This window comes from Pseudophryne corroboree, chromosome 4, assembly GCF_028390025.1.
Source record: "Pseudophryne corroboree isolate aPseCor3 chromosome 4, aPseCor3.hap2, whole genome shotgun sequence".
In the NCBI taxonomy this organism is placed as follows: domain Eukaryota; kingdom Metazoa; phylum Chordata; class Amphibia; order Anura; family Myobatrachidae; genus Pseudophryne; species Pseudophryne corroboree.
In genome coordinates, this window is record NC_086447.1 from 91,482,502 (window position 1) to 91,506,420 (window position 23,919).

Below are 23,919 nucleotides of genomic sequence, written 5' to 3' on the forward strand. Positions count from 1 at the left end.
GGCACCATACATTTCTCTACTATTGTTTCTTGGAAATATTTCTTATCCATGATTCCTACAGAAATCAAAAAATGTTGTTCATTAATAAGCAACTCCTTTTATTGTGCAGTTACACGTACTCTACAGTACAACATGTATTTTTACAGAACACAGGCACAGAATAAAGTATAGTACTGTACCTTCGAAAAATAATAGGGGACCAGCTCCTAATCGTGATATGCCTCCCCATACATGGATTTTCAATGGATGCTTTGGGCGTGGTTTTAAAGAGATATGGTTACGTTTCCTGAATGACATTCTGGAGAACCGCTCAAGGGCAACAGACGATTCATCTGTGAAAATGACATCATCAAATGTTTCACCACTCTCAATCCATCGCCGTGCCTGTTCCACTCTCTTTTCTTTATTCACATCTCTTATCATTGGAGATATCCTGTGAAGAGCCAAAAATAATGAAATCAGATACAGTTATGAAATTACAGATTTACAGATTACTGTATATACAGTAGACTGTATGTGCAGTATACTGTATTATATACCTACTGTATACATTAAACTGTACATACAGTACATTAAGTTACATACAGAGTAATATATATATATACATACTGTACATACACACAAACACACACACACACACACAGTATACAGTATGTAATCATCACAATAAGCCGGCAATGCTTCATTGCTGTCTCTGAGTGCCTATACAGTAGGTATCTCTTTTGGGATAGAATATATACAGTATATACACACACACATACTGTATATAGTATAAAGTACACACTCTGTATAATGATTTATGGCATTATTATATCACGTATCAAGGGATTATTAACAGTGCATTTACTGTATGGTTTATACTGCTTTCAGTATTTTACCTTGTTGCGCCAAAGGTCCATCCCATTTTCCGTCGCATCCTTCTGATGCTGGTGGCCGATATGTCCAGGTCATACTTGGAATGGAGAATTCGTTTTATTTGCAGAGCAGTACGCTCATCATCCTCACGAGTTAGTTCCTCCACAATTTGTTGCACTCTCCTACAGTACAATACAGTATGAAAAATATGAATTCATGAACAGCACAATCACAGTTACAATTGATGAAGTTTTTATTTTATTTCAAAAAAATTGTTTATGGTATAAAGCAAGTCATTTAAACATTACAGTAGTGTACAGTACGTACCATGTGCATTTTGTAGGAAATACAAATCTGGGCGTTGTTCTCTCGAATGCATGATAGCGCACCGTTTCTAAAGTGACTATAATGCCACTTTCCTTGAGCCATGCATGGATCTCTTTGATGGTTTTATTTTCTTTTTTCATGTTGGCGATTATCTTGCTCATCGTTTTGTTGATAGTTACTGGCATGTTGTCCAACTATAATTCCTGTATGGAGAGAAAACATTTGTGAATACTGTAGTCTAAAATTTACACATCTGAAAATGCATAAGAGTTTTATGATAGAAGTTAATACTGTACATGTTTACTATCCAGTACCTGATGTTCAAATTTAAGTATTGTATACTGTACAGTACTGAAAATACAACTTCAGTGTTATGGACTGTATGAAACAGATACAGTACAGTAAATAACCCTCCTTGGAAGTGCATGGGCCCTGTGAGACTTACAGTAGTGTACAGCATAAGGGTCGACTGACATGATGTACAAGCATTACATACAGTACATGTCAGTACTGTATGTAAATTCTTCAATTATTGCCTAACAACAATGCTGCTTACTGTATATTAAATACTGTAGGCCTAGAAATGTGCATCTCAATATAGTAGTTAAAAACACAGGGGCCTATGTGGATAAGCGAGTTCTATGCACACTAAAAATGGCCACCGACCGTGAACCCCCAGCACGTGGCAGCGCTCGGATATGTAGTGAGATACAGTATGGCATACATTTCACAGTTCAGGGGGCAATGCTGAAGGAGCGTCACAATCCCCTAGCTCAATTACACTGGGATAAGAGAGGTCTACTGTATGCACATTACGGTATACCGAGCTGGATCGCTTAGCAACCTGACAAAATGGCCGCCGACCGTGAACTCCCAGCACGTGGCAGCGCTCGGATATGGAGTGAGATACAGTATGGCATACATTTCACAGTTCAGGGGGCAATGCTGAAGGAGCGTCACAATCCCCTAGCTCAATTACATTGGGATAAGCGAGGTCTATGCACATTACGGTATACCGAGCTGGATCGCTTAGCAACCTGACAACATGGCCGCCGACCGTGAACTCCCAGCACGTGGCAGCGCTCGGATATGGAGTGAGAGATGGTATACATTTTAAAATACACCGGGATAAGTTGTATAGGCCATGGAGCAATGCACAGGGACATTCATCATTTACGTACAGTATATAAATAATTGTAAACCGTAAATGAAAGAATTACCGGTCAAATACTGTATGACGAAACTGTGTCAATGAGCTGGAACAGTATGGCCTGTGAAGAAGTTTTCGAAGGCAGAAACGGAGAGCAAATTATCAGGAGATTTCTGAAAGGTCGGAGAAGATCCACACAGCAAGTCTGCTTACGAGGAAACAGATGTGCAAAGTGGGTAGCGGGCGGTGACTGAGACGCTCTTTTATTCCCATTCACACAAAAGGAATTCTTACCGCTGTGATTGGTGCCAATATAGGCGCATTCATCCTTACACCAATCACAGAGCATACTGTACTTTTGAATGTGAATAAAAGAGCGTCTCAGTCACCGCCCGCTACCCACTTTGCACATCTGTTTCCTCGTAGGCAGACTTGCTGTGTGGATCTTCTCCGACCTTTCAGAAATCTCCTGATAATTTGCTCTCCGTTTCTGCCTTCGAAAACTTCTTCACAGGCCATACTGTTCCAGCTCATTGACACAGTTTCGTCATACAGTATTTGACCGGTAATTCTTTCATTTACGGTTTACAATTATTTATATACTGTACGTAAATGATGAATGTCCCTGTGCATTGCTCCATGGCCTGTACAACTTATCCCGGTGTATTTTAAAATGTATGCCATACTGTATCTCACTACATATCCGAGCGCTGCCACGTGCTGGGAGTTCACGGTCGGTGGCCATTTTGTCAGGTTGCTAAGCGATCCAGCTCGGTATACCGTAATGTGCATAGACCTCGCTTATCCCAATGTAATTGAGCTAGGGGATTGTGACGCTCCTTCAGCATTGCCCCCTGAACTGTGAAATGTATGCCATATTGTATCTCACTACATATCCGAGCGCTGCCATGTGCTGGGAGTTCACGGTCGGCGGCCATTTTGTCAGGTTGCTAAGCGATCCAGCTCGGTATACCGTAATGTGCATACAGTAGACCTCGCTTATCCCAGTGTAATTGAGCTAGGGGATTGTGACGCTCCTTCAGCATTGCCCCCTGAACTGTGAAATGTATGCCATATTGTATCTCACTCCATATCCGAGCGCTGCCACGTGCTGGGAGTTCACGGTCGGCGGACATTTTGTCAGGTTGCTAAGCGATCCAGCTCGGTATACCGTAATGTGCATAGACCTCGCTTATCCCAATGTAATTGAGCTAGGGGATTGTGACGCTCCTTCAGCATTGCCCCCTGAACTGTGAAATGTATGCCATATTGTATCTCACTACATATCCGAGCGCTGCCACGTGCTGGGAGTTCACGGTCGGCGGCCATTTTGTCAGGTTGCTAAGCGATCCAGCTCGGTATACCGTAGTGTGCATAGACCTCGCTTATCCCAATGTAATTGAGCTAGGGGATTGTGACGCTCCTTCAGCATTGCCCCCTGAACTGTGAAATGTATGCCATACTGTATCTCACTACATATCCGAGCGCTGCCACGTGCTGGGGGTTCACGGTCGGTGGCCATTTTTAGTGTGCATAGAACTCGCTTATCCACATAGGCCCCTGTGTTTTTAACTACTATATTGAGATGCACATTTCTAGGCCTACAGTATTTAATATACAGTAAGCAGCATTGTTGTTAGGCAATAATTGAAGAATTTACATACAGTACTGACATGTACTGTATGTAATGCTTGTACATCATGTCAGTCGACCCTTATGCTGTACACTACTGTAAGTCTCACAGGGCCCATGCACTTCCAAGGAGGGTTATTTACTGTACTGTATCTGTTTCATACAGGAAACTAATTGCAGTCCATAACACTAATATTAAGCCCACTCCATTATCCACTCCTCCCCTGTGTATTAAACACCCCCTACCACCCTGGAAGTCATGTACCAGGGCCCCTTCATTCAGCACAATGCCCCCTTCTACAGTTTAGTGTTCTCCTTCCTGCCCCATCTGTGCAGTAAAGGAATAATTAGCAGAAATTATTTCTCCAGGTCCTACTGTACATACTGAGCGAAAGATAGAACCCCCCCTATCCCCCGCGGAGCATCAAAGCTGCCGCTGATAGCTCCCCCCACCCCTTCCGCTGGTGAGTGGGTAGGGGCCCCAGTGCATTGCTGTGTCCAGGGGCCCACACTGCTGTTAAGATGGCTCTAGTAATTGAGCTAGGGGATTGTGACGCTCCTTCAGCATTGCCCCTGGACTGTACCATACTGTATCTCACTCCATATCCAAGCGCTGCCACGTGCTGGGAGTTCACGGTCGGTGGCCATTTTGTCAGGTTGCTAAGCGATCCAGCTCGGTATAACGTAATGTACATAGACCTTGCTTATCCCGGTGTACTACAGGTATGTGCAGTAGTACTGAATGATTGCTATCACTTGTGGTGAAACACCTATCTTATCAAATACAGTAACTACTGTACAGTATAGTTGTTCGCACAGGTGATGGTAATCATACTGTATATTTAAACTGAAGTCCGTAACAGAGCATTCTGTCCCTCCTGCAGAGGTTCTTGTTGGGAGGCACAGGGAAAAAAGGCAAATACTGTACAGTATTTGCACTTTACTGTTGTGCACTTTATTTGAAAATGTACAGTTGTTTGCTATTTTTAGCATGCTGTGCTTTACATGTTTTCTTATTGTGGTTTTTATATTTTTAGACAAAAGACAAAGAATGCAGACTACCAGATTTTACGGGAGTGCCAAAACCCACCCATCAGTGGCACAGAAACTTGCTGCATTAGTCCCACAAAAGAAGAAGAAAACTGCCAAGGCGGCTCAGAAAGAAAATGTGGTGAAACCACGAAAAAATGCCAAGGCAAAGAATAATACGTTGGAGATGATATGTGGTGTGGCAAATGATGTAATTGTTCCATCTCCTGCAGATCACAGTGTTCAGCCAATGAATCTGGAAATACCGGTGCTAGAGGACGTGACAAACACGCTGCATCAGGAAGCTTCTTTTTTGGACCATGTAGCCACCCCTGGACAAGAAGACATGACACATTCACCACGAAGAAGGTTGCATTTCACAGATGTGAACACCAAAGTGCAGGACTGCCAGTGTACCTGTCCTGTTTTACTAAAGGAGCTACTCAGTAAGGTGACCAATATGGAGTCAGAAGTTGGTGGACAGGTCAATCAGCTGCAGACCGATGTGGCTGGCCTTAAAGAAGGCATAAAGGAACAGATGGTAGAAGCCATGAAGAAAGTCATTGAACAAACGAGGGAAGAATGGCAAGTTGGAGTTTGCCGCACCATCATTGCAACACACCACCAAGCGGTTCAAGTCAGCGGCCTGGACGACCGAGGCCTGGAGGACCGCAGAGGAGGCCTGGAGGACCGCAGAGGAGGCCTGGAGGACCGCAGAGGAGGCCTGGAGGACCGCAGCGGACTGGACGAAGTCAGCGGCATGGACGACCACAGAGGAGGCCTGGAGGACCGCAGAGGAGGCCTGGAGGACCGCAGAGGAGGCCTGGAGGACCGCAGAGGAGGCCTGGACGACCGCAGAGGAGGCCTGGACGACCGCAGAGGAGGCCTGGAGGACCGCAGAGGAGGCCTGGAGGACCGCAGCGGACTGGACGAAGTCAGCGGCATGGACGACCACAGAGGAGGCCTGGAGGACCGCAGAGGAGGCCTGGAGGACCGCAGAGGAGGCCTGGAGGACCGCAGAGGAGGCCTGGAGGACCGCAGAGGAGGCCTGGACGACCGCAGAGGAGGCCTGGACGACCGCAGAGGAGGCCTGGACGACCGCAGAGGAGGCCTGGACGACCGTAGAGGAGGCCTGGGGGACCGCAGCAGCGGACTGGACGAAGTCAGCGACTTGGACGACCGCAGAGGAGGCCTGGAGGACCGCAGAGGAGGCCTGGAGGACCGCAGAGGAGGCCTGGAGGACCGCAGAGGAGGCCTAGACGACCATAGAGGAGGCCTGGGGGACCGCAGCAGCGGACTGGACGAAGTCAGCGACTTGGACGACCGCAGAGGAGGCCTGGAGGACCGCAGAAGAGGCCTGGAGGACCGCAGAAGAGACCTGGAGGACCGCAGAAGAGACCTGGAGGACCGCAGAGGCCTGGACCACAGCAGCGGACTGGACGAAGTCAGCGACTTGGGCGACCGCAGAGGAGGCCTGGACGACCGCAGAGGAGGCCTGGACGACCGCAGAGGAGGCCTGGACGACCGCAGAGGAGGCCTGGGGGACCGCAGCAGCGGACTGGACGAAGTCAGCGACTTGGACGACCGCAGAGGAGGCCTGGAGGACCGCAGAAGAGACCTGGAGGACCGCAGAAGAGACCTGGAGGACCGCAGAGGCCTGGACCACAGCAGCGGACTGGACGAAGTCAGCGACTTGGGCGACCGCAGAGGAGGCCTGGACGACCACAGAGGCCTGGAGGACCGCAGAGGAAACATGGAGGACCGCAGAGGAGGCCTGGAGGACCGCAGAGGAGGCCTGGAGGACCGCAGAAGAGACCTGGAGGACAGCAGAGGAGGCCTGGAGGACCGCAGAGGAGGCCTGGAGGACCGCAGAGGAGGCCTGGAGGACCGCAGAAGAGACCTGGAGGACAGCAGAGGAGGCCTGGAGGACCGCAGAGGAGGCCTGGAGGACCGCAGAGGAGGCCTGGAGGACCGCAGAGGAGGCCTGGAGGACCGCAGAGGAGGCCTAGAGGACCGCAGAAGAGACCTGGAGGACCGCAGAGGAGGCCTGGAGGACCGCAGAGGAGGCCTGGAGGACCGCAGAGGAGGCCTGGAGGACCGCAGAGGAGGCCTGGAGGACCGCAGAGGAGGCCTGGAGGACCGCAGAGGAGGCCTGGACGACCGCAGAGGAGGCCTGGAGGACCGCAGAGGAGGCCTGGACGACCGCAGAGGAGGCCTGGACGACCGCAGAGGAGGCCTGGACGACCGCAGAGGAGGCCTGGACGACCGTAGAGGAGGCCTGGGGGACCGCAGCAGCGGACTGGACGAAGTCAGCGACTTGGACGACCGCAGAGGAGGCCTGGAGGACCGCAGAGGAGGCCTGGAGGACCGCAGAGGAGGCCTGGAGGACCGCAGAGGAGGCCTGGACGACCGCAGAGGAGGCCTGGAGGACCGCAGAGGAGGCCTGGACGACCGCAGAGGAGGCCTGGACGACCGCAGAGGAGGCCTGGACGACCGTAGAGGAGGCCTGGGGGACCGCAGCAGCGGACTGGACGAAGTCAGCGACTTGGACGACCGCAGAGGAGGCCTGGAGGACCGCAGAGGAGGCCTGGAGGACCGCAGAGGAGGCCTGGACGACCGCAGAGGAGGCCTGGACGACCGCAGAGGAGGCCTAGACGACCGTAGAGGAGGCCTGGGGGACCGCAGCAGCGGACTGGACGAAGTCAGCGACTTGGACGACCGCAGAGGAGGCCTGGAGGACCGCAGAGGAGGCCTGGAGGACCGCAGAGGAGGCCTGGACGACCGCAGAGGAGGCCTGGACGACCGCAGAGGAGGCCTAGACGACCGTAGAGGAGGCCTGGGGGACCGCAGCAGCGGACTGGACGAAGTCAGCGACTTGGACGACCGCAGAGGAGGCCTGGAGGACCGCAGAAGAGGCCTGGAGGACCGCAGAAGAGACCTGGAGGACCGCAGAAGAGACCTGGAGGACCGCAGAGGCCTGGACCACAGCAGCGGACTGGACGAAGTCAGCGACTTGGGCGACCGCAGAGGAGGCCTGGACGACCGCAGAGGAGGCCTGGACGACCGCAGAGGAGGCCTGGACGACCGCAGAGGAGGCCTGGGGGACCGCAGCAGCGGACTGGACGAAGTCAGCGACTTGGACGACCGCAGAGGAGGCCTGGAGGACCGCAGAAGAGACCTGGAGGACCGCAGAAGAGACCTGGAGGACCGCAGAGGCCTGGACCACAGCAGCGGACTGGACGAAGTCAGCGACTTGGGCGACCGCAGAGGAGGCCTGGACGACCACAGAGGCCTGGAGGACCGCAGAGGAAACATGGAGGACCGCAGAGGAGGCCTGGAGGACCGCAGAGGAGGCCTGGAGGACCGCAGAAGAGACCTGGAGGACAGCAGAGGAGGCCTGGAGGACCGCAGAGGAGGCCTGGAGGACCGCAGAGGAGGCCTGGAGGACCGCAGAAGAGACCTGGAGGACAGCAGAGGAGGCCTGGAGGACCGCAGAGGAGGCCTGGAGGACCGCAGAGGAGGCCTGGAGGACCGCAGAGGAGGCCTAGAGGACCGCAGAAGAGACCTGGAGGACCGCAGAGGAGGCCTGGAGGACCGCAGAGGAGGCCTGGAGGACCGCAGAGGAGGCCTGGAGGACCGCAGAGGCCTGGACCACAGCAGCGGACTGGACGAAGTCAGCGACTTGGACGACCGCAGAGGAGGCCTGGAGGACCGCAGAAGAGACCTGGAGGACCGCAGAAGAGACCAGGAGGACCGCAGAAGAGACCTGGAGGACCGCAGAAGAGACCTGGAGGACCGCAGAGGAGGCCTGGAGGACCGCAGAGGGCTGGACGACCGCAGAGGCCTGGATTCAAGTGTGCTGTTGCCAGGAACACCAATGATGACCAGCACACCTGCTCACAGGCCACTTCGCAATACATTCGGAGGCTCTCTGAACAATATTGCCCTGGCTGTCATCTCAACTTCCCTGGACGACCATCTGTACAGAGCTTCAAATGGACATATTCAGAAATATGCATATTCTCTGTTCCAGCACCATGTACGGTACGACAAATACTTGACGTGGGCCAATCGTGTGAACTTTGATGGTTCCAAGGGCAAACTTCCGCTGCCCAAAAATCTGGTACATGACATCATGGCTAGGTGTGAACGCCGCGTGAGGATTGGTGATCCAGAAAAGAGGAAGATAAGGGATACCATAAACTCTGTGCTGAGAACGAAGAGGAAAATGACTTGGAAGCTCGACTATGATGAAACCAGATCATTACCTACCTCCTAGCTTCAGCACATCAGCTTCACACAGCTGAAGCTAAAAAATTGTGTCAATGTACCTGTATGACCTGTACATTTTCTGGGGCTGCATGCACTGTGCTGAATCCACTTGGAGCAGCTCGGTTACTCAAAGGGGAGTGCATGAACTTGGCTCACCACATTCCTGGTAATGTAAGGGCCTGTTACAAGTTGCCCCTTTTATTCCTGTTGATTTTTTGGGCGCTGCTGTATCTATCCAGTAGCAGCCGAGTCCATTGTGCTGTGTCCATCTGGGGCCTTGGGCTGCGTTTCCATCCAGGGGCTGCTGTTGTCAGTCCTCTATTCTGGTGTCCGTATGCGACAGTGTTAAAAAGCAAAAGACAAAAACGAAAAATAATTCAAAAAAGCAAAACCTAAAAATAAAGTACAAAAACCATTACCCCGCACCACCACCACAAAAAAATAAATTATAAAAATGTTAAAGTTGATATTGTTACTGTATTTGTGCTGTTACCTTTTGATTAAAGTACCGTACAGTATGTGTGATGTTGGCTTTATTACAATACAGTACAGTATGTGTGATGTTACATGTTCCAAATGATTTTGTCCGTAAATAAAGTGTTTCTTAAAATAAACATGACGTGGTTTCCAATGTTTGTATTCCCAACTTCCTGTACTGTATAAATTAGTACTACTGTATGATGGGAATTCAATTAAGAGTGGTATACTGTATGTAAAACAACTTGGTTAGGCATCTTGCATTTCATATTTTAATAAAAACCACAGGAAACTTCTATTTTTAAAAGTTTATTGAAGAAAAAAAAGGTGTTTTTTTTTAAATAAAGTTTGAAAGTTAATTAAAACAAAAAAGTAGTTTGTTCTTCGTTACATTCTTTTCTTGTGTATATAGATATCTGTGGGGGAAAAAAAAAAAAAAGTATTAAAGTAAAGACACTCATGTTCATTTGTTTTCCAAGAAAATTTGTGGAACCACACAGCCCAGCAATAAGTCATGCTGGGCTGTGTGGTTCCACAAAAGGCATGCGGTACAAAGTGAAATAGTGGTGTCAGTGGTCAGCACTTTGACACGCTAACATTTGTGGAACCACACAGCAATGGCTGACACACATAAAATGGCTGACACACACAAAATGCCTGACACACACAAAATGCCTGACACACACAAAATGCCTGACACACACAAAATGCCTGACACACACATGCTGGAGTGAAAACACATGTTTGCCAAACAGTCGACAGCACATGTCGGCCAGATGGCCGACCAAACTTGCTCCAAATCACCCCAAACTGGCCAGAAAGCACCCCAGCACACTCAGGAGGTACTGTACACCACAGCTAAATTAGGAGAGAATTTCATTACAAACAGCCAGATCTTGCAGATTATCTGCCAGATAATTGTATGGTGTACAGTATGCCTATCTTATACAGTAGAAAAAGATACTATACAATGGAGTACAAGAACAAAATTTTTTATTAAATAAAATTAAATTAATCTTAATAAAACATTAAAAAAGTGGTCCACTAAGAGGTGGACCACCACCCGCAGGAGCTGGATGGCACGCTGCAACTGTTCTGTGGGAAAAAAAGGACAGTATTACAAAACAAATACTGAATACTTTACAGTGTAGTAATGGCAATACAGTACTTTACTCTATATTAGACAATATTGTTATTTACAATGTACAGTACTGTATTGTCAGTACAGTAAATCAAACACTACTGTATGCTGTCGAGGTAATTTAAACATTGCTTTAGTTTACCTCTTGTATAAGTGGGCTGCTGCCTGCCCGCTTCTGGGCCAGCCCACCTATCTTGCCCCTGTCTGGGGCCCCCATAAATAATTGGCACTATATTGGAGAAAAAAAAACATTTAGTCACATTCAAATAGTAAACAATTATTACTGTATACTGTAGGTACAGTATTATACTGTATTGCTGGTATTCAAAATATAAAGTACTGTACAAGAGTTTAGCTTCAATAGGTCATAAACAAATTGTCAAAGGAATTAAACACCACAGTACAAATACTGTAGACATTTACTGTATGTATTAGCAGTCATGACATTTCATGACCGCTTCAGAAAAAAGAGGGTTACAGTACTGTAGGTGGTGTTGTAGGGAGTACTATCCATAATAGTGGACTGTACTCAGAGCCAGCCATAAATAATATGATTCCCTAGTCAAGTTTTTGGATGCTGCCCCCTTGCACAGATGCTATTTCCGCCTCTGAGCCTGTACCCCTTTCCCAGCACCATCACCCCTCAACCATAGCAGTCCTCATTTTGGTGCTCCTCCAACTTACTGTACTGTATGTTTAAAATAGCAACAGTGTGCACATTCGGTGTGCATCCCAAAACGGTGCATGTTCTTGCTGGGAAGGGGCAAGGCCACACAGTAATTCCCCAATCTGAAATGACGCCACACAGTACTGCAACTTTATTCACAACATATCATGCAATAGTGTCTCTTTTTCTCGTTACATCATATGATAGTACCACATTACTCCTCAAAGTATTCCCACTTATTCACATTGCATCACATCATATTGCTCTTTGTTCACATTAGACCACACAGTAGTGCCCTTGCTACAGTATATGTTACACAACAAAGTACTGTATACACATAATGCTGCACATTAGTAATGCATTTTGTATGCACAGAATATACTGTAGGCATGCTGCATATCATATTAATCAGCAGAAGCTGCTTGTGCCCCTGGGCATTTGGCAAGTATGCCTATGCCTAGGGCAGGCTCAGACTGGAGATCAGTACGTAATCCCGCTGGACGGGATCCCGGCAGTCAAAATACAGACGCCGGAATCCCGACCACACAATCCCGACAGGGGCGGCGAGCGGAAAGCAGCCCCTTGCATGCTTGCTTCGCTCGCCACGCGGTGGGCACGGTGCCTCGCTACGCTCTACACACTATTATATCAGTAGTCAGGAAACGCAGCATGCATTTGTGGAGTGAAGAGGGTGAAAAAGGAGAGAAAGTACAGTTTGTACTGTAAGGTTATGTCAGAGGGTGTGAAGATGATCAGCTCAGTGTTATACATGTTACAGTAAGTTAGAATACAGTACAGTGCATTATGTATTTCTATTTTATTACCAGGTGTCTCCTCCACTGGTTGGCGACGGACTGTAAAAAGATAATACTGTACAGTTAGTCATATCAGTTTGACTTAAAATAATGTTGGAGAAAAACAAATACTGTAATTACAGTACCAACTATTGCTACTGTACAGTATATTTACCAAAAATGTATTCTGGCTCGTCGTCTGTGGGTAAAAGAGAAGAATATTATAAGATACAGTATACAGTAAAAAGTATAGTAATAGTACACTAGTGTCCAGGCCCAGTGTCAGGTGGGTAAAAAAAGGTATGCTTGTGACAGGCATGGTGATTCCAAGGGACCCCACCGAGACCATCAGAAAATTTGTGAGTGACCCGTATGCCGGTGATTATGACTAGAATAAGGTAGCAACTCTTTTTTCTTTTGAATTATGTATACTGTACAGTACTGTATGTGCATATTGTACAGTACACTTAAAATATTTAGCAGTTACTGTAGTGGTAATTTTTGGGATGACAGTATTAGTATACTGTAAGCATCCAACTGAGGCCCCCAAACAGATGCCGCCACTAGGTACAGTACGTGCCTCTCGTGCCTAATGGGAAATTCATCACTGACAGTATCTAGAGAGATGAATGGAGAGACAGTGACAAGGGGTGAGAGAGAGAGAGAGAGAGAGAAATTGAGTAAGATGGGTGTTTTTTTTAGAACAGGATGTTGTCCATACAGTAGCAACCAATCAAATATTACCTACTGTACTGTATTATCGTCTGTAAGTGTAACTAGATACTGTAAATGTTAATGTGGGATGTGATCGGTTGCTACTGTATGGGCAATATCACCAGTTCAAACAAAAACAATTTTCATCCGATTTCTACGCATTTGCCAGAAAAATCTGATGAAAAGTGCTACTCTGATGGCATCAGATCAATGTCAGTAATAATTCTTACCACTAAATGCAGCAGCATCATCATCATCCTCCTCCTCCTCCGTGGCCTGTTCCAGTGTAGGGCCTGTGAAAAAAAACATTAATGTGAAAAAAAAAAAGGTTCATTCCAGGAAATACACATACCCTCCAACATGACCCGCCCCACTAGGTACAAAATGCTCTGGTTCTGGACTTCCCTCTTAATTTATTATTGCCATCACCTGTGAAGAAACAGCTTTCTTATCATATAACTAGTTCAACACAGGTGATGGAAATCATAAATTAAGAGGGAAGTCTAGAAACAGAGCAGTGCGGCGGGTCATGTTGGAGGGTCTGCATACAGAAACATAGAATTTGATGACAAATACTGTAAGAACCACTTTGCCCATCTAATCTGCCTCTTTTTTTTAACCTTTTTTTTACATCAAACCTTATAACAATTTTCCCCAAACATCACATGATGCAAAGATAAATAAATAAAAAAAGAGGTGCAAGATGGAATTGTGATTGGGCCCTCCCAACCACCCTTATGTTATATAAACAGGGTCTGCCACACGACTGTGGCTGAAATGACTGGTTGGTTTGGGCCCCCACCAAAAAAAGAAGCAATCAATCTCTCCTTGCTCAAACTGGCTCTACAGAGGCACGATGTACCGGACTGGACTTACTTAATGGGTGCAGTGAGGTGATGGACATAGAGATAGAGTCCTGGTCCTCCTCCTCCGCCACCGCCTGTGACAGTGTAGGGCCTGTGAAAGCAAAAAATCCATGAAATATACTTTTGTATTCTGTGTTGAATACAGTAAAGCAAAAATTCAGTCAGGAATTGGAGGAGGAGAGTAAATTTCGCACTCAGAGACGAGAATGTCGAGGCCAGAATCAGGGGGTAGTGGAGGAGGGTTAGGATACCGTACCTCACCCTGTTGGGATTGCTGCAATCAGGATGCCACTGTCGGTCACCTGACCGCTAGAATCCTGACTGCTGGTCACGCAAACCCAACCCATTGGTTTAACACAATGTACAGTACAGTACAATACTGCAGTTTACTTACCAAGTTGGGGAGAGGGTTTTTCATCCTCACTGTCAATAATTACTGAGTTGAAAATAAAAAAATATTATAAACAAAATACAGTAGAGTACAGTTACTACAAAATTGCACAGTAGTACAGTGCTACAGGAGGCAGAGATATATTCATAATACAGTAGGAGCAGAATGACTGTCCAGCGGTAGGGGACATACAGTACTGTATTTAAAAGACCTGCTGTCTGGATCCCGACATTCAGAATGCAGAGTGTGGATTCAGAGTATGATTGGAGGGTTAGGCTAGTGGAGGGTGGGTCGGATGCACAATTTTGGGCACCATAATACAAAATGGATATCGTGGAACTACAAAAGGTTTAGAGGCGGGCGACCAAAGTGATGAAGTGGATTGAGAAGATGGAATACAAGGAAAGGCAGGCTAGGCATGTTTACATTGGAAAAGAGGAGATTAAGAGGGGACATGATTAACCTTTACAAATATACTGTATACAGTAAGGGGACAATACACAGGAACGGTTTTTGATAAGATGGACACAGAGGACACGTGCACAGTAACTCTTGTTGAAGTAGAGGCGATTTCGCACAGAGGCGAAAAGGGGTCTTCACAGTGAGGGAAATACTGTACAGTACATGTTTGGAATTCCCTGCCTGAAAAGTAATAAAAGTGGACTTGGTCAATACTTTTAAGAATGGGCTTGAGAAAATCCTACTGTACTTACTATAATCTGGCTCCTCTTCCTCCCCCGAATCAATGGGAATGAGCTCCTCCTCTGTATCAATTACGAGGCGGTCTGTGTGTAAAAGATGACAAGTATTGTAAAATACAAAAATTACAGTAATACTGTAGGAAACTAGTGTGTCTGTAACAAAAAGTAATTATTACCACTTCCGGAGCTCTCGGATGGTGGTGGTGGTGTTGGTACTGTGGGAAAAAAAATAACAGTACTGTAAGTGAAGCTGTCAATTTGAAACATGTACTGTACAGTATCCAGGACACATGTACAGTAGTGTAACAACGATGACAGTAGCACCAGAATTCTCGTTACACAATACCTGGCAGCGCAGCAGGTGGTGGTGGTGGTGGTGGTGGTACTGTGGGAAAAAAAATAACAGTACTGTAAGTGAAGCTGTCAATTTGAAACATGTACTGTACAGTATCCAGGACACATGTACAGTAGTGTAACGATGACAGTCACACCAGAATTCTCGTTACACAATACCTGGCAGCGCAGCAGGTGGTGGTGGTGGTGGTGGTGGTGGTGGTGGTACTGTGGGAAAAAAAATAACAGTACTGTAAGTGAAGCTGTCAATTGGAAACATGTACTGTACAGTATCCAGGACACATGTACAGTAGTGTAACGATGACAGTCACACCAGAATTCTCGTTACACAATACCTGGCAGCGCAGCAGGTGGTGGTGGTGGTGGTGGTGTTGTTGGTACTGTGGGAAAAAAAATAACAGTACTGTAAGTGAAGCTGTCAATTTGAAACATGTACTGCACAGTATCCAAGACACATGTACAGTAGTGTAACAACGATGACAGTAGCACCAGAATTCTCGTTACACAATACCTGGCAGCGCAGCAGGTGGTGGTGGTGGTGGTGGTGGTGGTACTGTGGGAAAAAAAATAACAGTACTGTAAGTGAAGCTGTCAATTGGAAACATGTACTGTACAGTATCCAGGACACATGTACAGTAGTGTAACAACGATGACAGTAGCACCAGAATTCTCGTTACACAATACCTGGCAGCGCAGCAGGTGGTGGTGGTGGTGGTGGTGGTACTGTGGGAAAAAAAATAACAGTACTGTAAGTGAAGCTGTCAATTTGAAACATGTACTGTACAGTATCCAGGACACATGTACAGTAGTGTAACGATGACAGTCACACCAGAATTCTCGTTACACAATACCTGGCAGCGCAGCAGGTGGTGGTGGTGGTGGTACTGTGGGAAAAAAAATAACAGTACTGTAAGTGAAGCTGTCAATTGGAAACATGTACTGTACAGTATCCAGGACACATGTACAGTAGTGTAACAACGATGACAGTAGCACCAGAATTCTCGTTACACAATACCTGGCAGCGCAGCAGGTGGTGGTGGTGGTGGTGGTGGTACTGTGGGAAAAAAAATAACAGTACTGTAAGTGAAGCTGTCAATTGGAAACATGTACTGTACAGTATCCAGGACACATGTACAGTAGTGTAACAACGATGACAGTAGCACCAGAATTCTCGTTACACAATACCTGGCAGCGCAGCAGGTGGTGGTGGTGGTGGTGGTGGTACTGTGGGAAAAAAAATAACAGTACTGTAAGTGAAGCTGTCAATTTGAAACATGTACTGTACAGTATCCAGGACACATGTACAGTAGTGTAACAACGATGACAGTAGCACCAGAATTCTCGTTACACAATACCTGGCAGCGCAGCAGGTGGTGGTGGTGGTGGTACTGTGGGAAAAAAAATAACAGTACTGTAAGTGAAGCTGTCAATTTGAAACATGTACTGCACAGTATCCAGGACCAAAAAGGGGTCCGGCCAATAAACAATCTGCATCAGAGAAGCAAGATACAGTATGCTTAAAGTATACAGTACTATATACTAGATCGCCAACAAACGTAAATTAACAAACAACTATCACTGGAATTTACCATCCTCATCCCGTAGCGAAGCACGGGTATTCAGCTATCTACAATGTTATTTATACTTTGTGTTTAATATTTACATTTAGTTTTGTAAACAGACATTCTTAACATTAACGGATTGCAGCGAGTTATCTGTGATGGTCAGGACAGGGGGTTGGGACTATAGAAATCACTATGTACTGTACACTACTGTATTTGACAATACTTACCAGCTTGGCGGCGCCTGTCCCGCCTCCTGTGACGTCGTGCTACCAGCCCTGTAAAAATATATATACAGTATAATGGCAGCATACTGTACAGCCAATGAAATTCAACATTGACAGCATCTTTATGACATCACAATAAATGGAATTGTTCATTCTAGTACCCTGCACCTAATCACTCAGGAGGGCATAGTGTACTGTACTGTCTTCAAAACTTAAGGGGCACATTTCTAAATGTGACATACAGTACACTTACAGTATCGCTACAGTACAGTAGGTCCAGGGTATTAGACAGAACACTACCTTTATAGACATTGTAACACACATAAGCATTGCCCTTATAAACATTATGACACACATCAGCATGCAGCCCTCCCACCCTTAACCATCTCAGTACTGTTCATTACATTACAAATTGATTTCATGACAGATGATGCAGTACTCACCTGAATTCATCTTATTCACGTCATGTCACAGTAGTGCAGTTTATTCACGTCACAGTACTGTCCTTGATTCACGTTGTGTCACACAGTAGAGCACCGTATTCACGTCACAGTACTGTCCTTGATTCACGTTGTGTCACACAGTAGAGCACCGTATTCACGTCACAGTACTGTCCTTGATTCACGTTGTGTCACACAGTAGAGCACCGTATTCACGTCACAGTACTGTCCTTGATTCACGTTGTGTCACACAGTAGAGCACCGTATTCACGTCACAGTACTGTCCTTGATTCACGTTGTGTCACACAGTAGAGCACCTTATTCACGTTACTGTACGTCACAGTAGTGCAGTAGTATATCCACATTACGTCACAAAGTAGAGATCTGCCAGTCATGAACCTTATGCAAGAGTAATGCACGTCAGAACACATTAGGCCACTGTAACATCCCTTAGAATAATTTCTGCCAAAGTAACATCCCTTAGAACACTGTACTATCTGAAACACAAATTTCGGCACACTGCACGACACACTGCAATTAAACCACACAATGCACTGCACGACTGCGTGATATGACAAACTGCACATTTCCCTGCAAAATATGATACAATGTACACTACACAAAAAACTGCAATTACCACATGTGTATACAGTACACTGCACGACAGTGCTGGCCCTAGCCAGGTACAGATACAGCCGCAGTCACGCAAAATATAGGCATGCCGCATATCATTTTAATCAGCAGAAGCTGCTGGTGCCCCTAAGCATAGCAAATGCCCTAGGCATTTGCCTACTGTAGTTTGCCTATGCCTAAGGCCGGCTCTGCTGCACGATGTGATTCACTATGTATTACACTCACTGCACAATACCATATACTGAATGTACACTGCATGACACGCTGCAATTACGCAGCACGATACACTGTGATACATTGCATATACTGTACACTGCATGATACTGTACACTGCACAATCGTAGACCACCTGGATTGTAAAGAACTACTGTATATACACAAGTTTAAAAAAATAACAATTGTTTTTGTAAAACGCATGTCGATCTTTTTCCATGTCAACTTAACGACCATGTCAACCTACAGTAACTGGTGTCAACCAATTTCAAAAGCCGCACCATCTAGGTCGACGCAAAAAAACAAATTGACCTTTTGACCCGGGTTAATGTTTGGTCCTTGTTTAACCATTTGTTTACCACAAATACTGTACAGTGCTGTATAGACCGGATACCTGCTGCTACAGCAGCCCCTGCTATAATGTACTGTACCTGTAACTACAGTAACTTAAAGTACAGTAATCTACAGTAATGTACTGTACTTACAATCCCTTATGGCCTGCAGGCGTCGTGGGGTCCTCCTCACGAGGTCGCTCCATCTCCTCTGGAGAGACCTCACCGTTCTCCTCCGGTTGTAGGTCCGGAGGATATCCCTGCTGGCCCTCCTATATGCCCTAACTTTCTCCTCGTTGCTGGCGAGAGTTCTGTCCCGCCAGCGAACGAGGAGACGCAGCTCACCCAGAGCATAGGGACGGTCACGTACTACAGGTACAGCAGCCATGCTTATGCTCAATGAGCGATCCAGACGTCGTGCGTCTCAGACGTCGTGCGTCTCAGACGTCGTGCGTTCCAGGCATTCAACGTACAGTACTGTAGTTACTGTACTTTGTGACAGTTTCCCTTAGTTTTACATATGCCCTTTCTTTGACCACAGTATTTTCCACTGTCTTGCCCTACGCCCTTCCCTCCTGGGAGCCTTCACAGGTCTTATGCTATACACAAATACCGAAGATGCACAGTCCGTCAGAATACACTCATTTCATTCACGCTGTTTGGGTGCATTTAGCGTAAAGAATCGCTCCTGCAGATGTACTTTGATTTATGTGAAACCTGTGTGCATCCTTCCATTGACTGTCTTACAATGTAAATAAAATAATACAGTGCATTATTACAGAAAAAAAAAAAAAAAAGAAAGAAAGCACATCATGTCTCGAACCCTGGACCCCCAGTGAGGGAGGTGGGAGCCTTCACCCCTAACCCACGACGCCTCATGAGAGATTTCTAATTTCATGTGTGAAAGTACTGCAAACAGCGCCCGGCCCTCGCCCCATTGCTGTTGGTTTATGCCTTAGAGGACTCGGACGCTCGCATTTGTAAAGCACGGTGTTTTCCTCCGCCTCCTGCTAGCCTGTTGCCCTTCCCCCATGGGAGCCTGCACAGATCATGCAGTAGACAGGGAGGGAATGCAGGTCATGTGCAATACACAAACGCCCACTGTAGTACTATTTTGCTCACTTACAGTACCGTACTGTAGGTTGCATTTAGCGTAAAGAATCGCTCCTGCAGATGTACTTTGATTTATGTGAAACCTGTGTGCATCCTTCCATTGGATGTACTGTATTGGAGAGAAAAAAAAAATGTTAAAGTGAATGTCACGGGAACACATTAAAAATAAGGTTGGCACTTCCTTCCCATTGGTGTTGGTTTACAGTATGCCGTAGTGTACTCGGACGCTCATGTAATTGCATTTCAAAGGCACAGTATTTTCCATCGTCTCCCCCCTACCCCCATCGCCCTTCCCCCCTGGGGGCCTGCACAGGGAGGAAATTCAGGTCCTGTGCAATGCACAAACGCTGAAGATCTACAGTACTGTTTTGCTTAGTTGGTAGCGCCAGAATACACTCATTTCATTCACGCTGTTTGGGTGCATTTAGCGTAAAGAATCGCTCCTGCAGATGTACTTTGATTTATGTGAAACCTGTGTGCATCCTTCCATTGACTGTCTTACAATGTAAATAAAATAATACAGTGCATTATTACAGAAAAAAAAAAAAAAAAGAAAGAAAGCACATCATGTCTCGAACCCTGGACCCCCAGTGAGGGAGGTGGGAGCCTTCACCCCTAGCCCACGACGCCTCATGAGAGATTTCTAATTTCATGTGTGAAAGTACTGCAAACAGCGCCCGGCCCTCGCCCCATTGCTGTTGGTTTATGCCTTAGAGGACTCGGACGCTCGCATTTGTAAAGCACGGTGTTTTCCTCCGCCTCCTGCTAGCCTGTTGCCCTTCCCCCATGGGAGCCTGCACAGATCATGCAGTAGACAGGGAGGGAATGCAGGTCATGTGCAATACACAAACGCCCACTGTAGTACTATTTTGCTCACTTACAGTACCGTACTGTAGGTTGCATTTAGCGTAAAGAATCGCTCCTGCAGATGTACTTTGATTTATGTGAAACCTGTGTGCATCCTTCCATTGACTGTCTTACAATGTAAATAAAATAATACAGTGCATTATTACAGAAAAAAAAAAAAAAAGAAAGAAAGCACATCATGTCTCGAACCCTGGACCCCCAGTGAGGGAGGTGGGAGCCTTCACCCCTAGCCCACGACGCCTCATGAGAGATTTCCAATTTCATGTGTGAAAGTACTGCAAACAGCGCCCGGCCCCCGCCCCATTGCTGTTGGTTTATGCCTTAGAGGACTCGGACGCTCGCATTTGTAAAGCACGGTGTTTTCCTCCGCCTTCTGCTAGTCCTCCATTCCCATTATGCATTAGCGAACTCAGACGCTCATATATTTTAAAAGCACGGTGTTTATACATTGTACTGTACATTCTTCCTTTTACACAATTACTGTAGTTGCGTCTCCATACACATACAGTACTGTACTCCATACTTTTTCCACCGCCTCCCGTTACGCCTACAGTATTGCCAGAGCTGTAGATCAATCCGCCGCTATACTGTACGATCGAAAGTACTGGATTAGTGGAGCATTAGCCACACAGTGGTGGAGATGTGTAATGCATGATGAGTATCTAGATCGTCTCAACGCGCCTGCCTGTGATTAAACTCAGCTATCGCCTTAGCGTGGCTAAACGCCCGTCTCGGCGGAGAAACAGTCAAGATAAAGTTGGCTACATCTGTAGGACTTGCACTCGAAATCAGCAGCCGGAAAACTCAGACAGGGATGTTGCATTCAAGAGGAATGTTGGAAAATATCTGACACAGGTTAGCAACATTATCATTATAGTATGAAATAATTTTTAAGCACTCTAAACATTAAATACATTTTAGAAAATATTTTGGTCTTTAGTTTGTATTGCAATAAACAGTTACTATTTCACACAGGGTGCAATTGTCCCCACATTTTTTGCACCTCACACAATGAGGATGCTATTTCTGAAATCAGTATAAAATTTTGGCTCTTACTCTACAATACTCTGTATATACATCCTACTAAAAAAAGAAAGACATAATAGATTTGTTTCATCACAGATTGTAGCTTTTAAAACTTGAAAGTATTCTACATGTTGTACTGTCGATACAAACGCTTGCTGCTTCAGTGGCTCTGTGGCGCAATGGATAGCGCATTGGACTTCTAGTAGGTTGTAGTTATTCAAAGGTTGTGGGTTCGAGTCCCACCAGAGTCATTCTTTAGCTTCAAATGCAAACATTTAAAATTTACTTAAAATGATACATAACATAGACATTGTATTTGGGAGACCTATATACTATATATACAAAGTAATTATAGGCTGTTGACATAAAAATCATTTAAATGTAAGACCAGTTACAAATCAATTTTAGATACTTTAAATCAATAACTGGTAATAAAAATGTGGATGGTTATTTTTAACCAGCAATGAAAATATTATGTTGAGTCTGCTCACGTAGGAATACAAAGCTTAAAGTGTATCTACAGTACACTCAAAAATCATAAAAAATCCTTAGATGGGTATTACAAATAACCTACACAATTGCTAAAACCTGATATAGGACTTGCACTTGAAAACAGCAAGAGGAAGACTCAGACATAGCTATTGCATTTGGGAGAAATGTTATAAATATCTGACACTCGATAGCCATGTAATTATTATAATATAAATTAATATAAATATCTATACTGGTAAAAATACAAAACCTATATAAATGTTACCAAAATGTTTCTGTCTTCAGTTTCTTTGCAACAAACACTCAATCAGATATGGTGCAATTGTCCCCATATTGATTTGCACCTCACACAAAGTGGGAGCCATTTCTGAAATCATTACAAAAATGTTACTCTCACTCTACGATACTCTCTTTACAGCATACTTAAAAAATATAAAAATAAAAAGATTAGTTTCATCACAGATTGTGTCATTTAAAACATAAGAGTATTCAACACATTGTACTGTTGATACAAAAATATGATACATCAGTGGCTCTGTGGCGCAATGGATAGCGCATTGGACTTCTAGTAGGTTGTAGTTATTCAAAGGTTGTGGGTTCGAGTCCCACCAGAGTCATTCTTTAGTTTCAAATGCAAAGATTTAAAGTTTACTTACAATAATACATAACGTAGACATTGTATACAGGAGACTTATTTACTATATATATATATATATATATACACAAAGTAATGATAGGCTGGTGACATAAAAATCATTTAAATGTAAGACCAGTTACAAATCAATTTTAGATACTTTACATCAATAACTGATAATAAAAATGTGGATGGTTATTTTTAACCAGCAATCAAAATATTATGTTGAGTCTGCTCACGTAGGAATACAAAGCTTGAAGTGTATCTACAGTACACTCAAAAATCATAAAAAATCCTTAGATGGGTATTACAAATAACCTACACAATTACTAAAACCTGATAAAGGACTTGCACTTGAAAACAGCAAGAGGAAGACTCAGACATAGCTGTTGCATTCAAGAGCAATGTTATAAATATATGACACTCGATAGCCATGTAATTATTATAATATAAATTAATATAAATATCTATACTGGTAAAAATACAAAACCTATATAAATGTTACCAAAATGTTTCTGTCTTCAGTTTCTTTGCAACAAACACTCAATCAGACATGGTGCAATTGTACCCATATTGATTTGCACCTCACACAAAGTGGGAGCTATTTCTGAAATCATTACAAAAATTTGACTCTCACTCTACGATACTCTCTTTACAGCATACTTATAAAATAGAAAAATAAAAAGATTAGTTTCATCACAGATTGTGTCATTTAAAACATAAGAGTATTCAACACATTGTACTGTTGATACAAAAATATGATACATCAGTGGCTCTGTGGTGCAATGGATAGTGCATTGGACTTCTAGTAGGTTGTAGTTATTCAAAGGTTGTTGGTTCTAGTCCCATCAGAGTCATTCTTTAGTTTCAAATGCAAAGATTTAAAGTTTACTTACAATAATACATAACGTAGACATTGTATACAGGAGACTTATTTACTATATATATATTTATATACAAAGTAATGATAAGCTGGTGACATAAAAATCTTTTCAATGTAAGATCACCAA

General features: G+C 45.2%; 2 non-coding genes across 2 annotated transcripts; both read left to right on the top strand.

The window, feature by feature from the left end:
* The first annotated feature begins 21,948 nt into the window (after positions 1–21,948).
* On the top strand, positions 21,949–22,034 carry TRNAR-UCU (transfer RNA arginine (anticodon UCU)). Its single transcript is given in 2 exon segments — positions 21,949–21,985; positions 21,999–22,034. It is a non-coding gene; the product is annotated as a tRNA-Arg (tRNA).
* Positions 22,035–22,806: 772 nt separating this feature from the next.
* TRNAR-UCU (transfer RNA arginine (anticodon UCU)) lies at positions 22,807–22,892 on the top strand. The gene is given in 2 exon segments: positions 22,807–22,843; positions 22,857–22,892. It is a non-coding gene; the product is annotated as a tRNA-Arg (tRNA).
* The last annotated feature ends 1,027 nt before the right edge of the window (positions 22,893–23,919 follow it).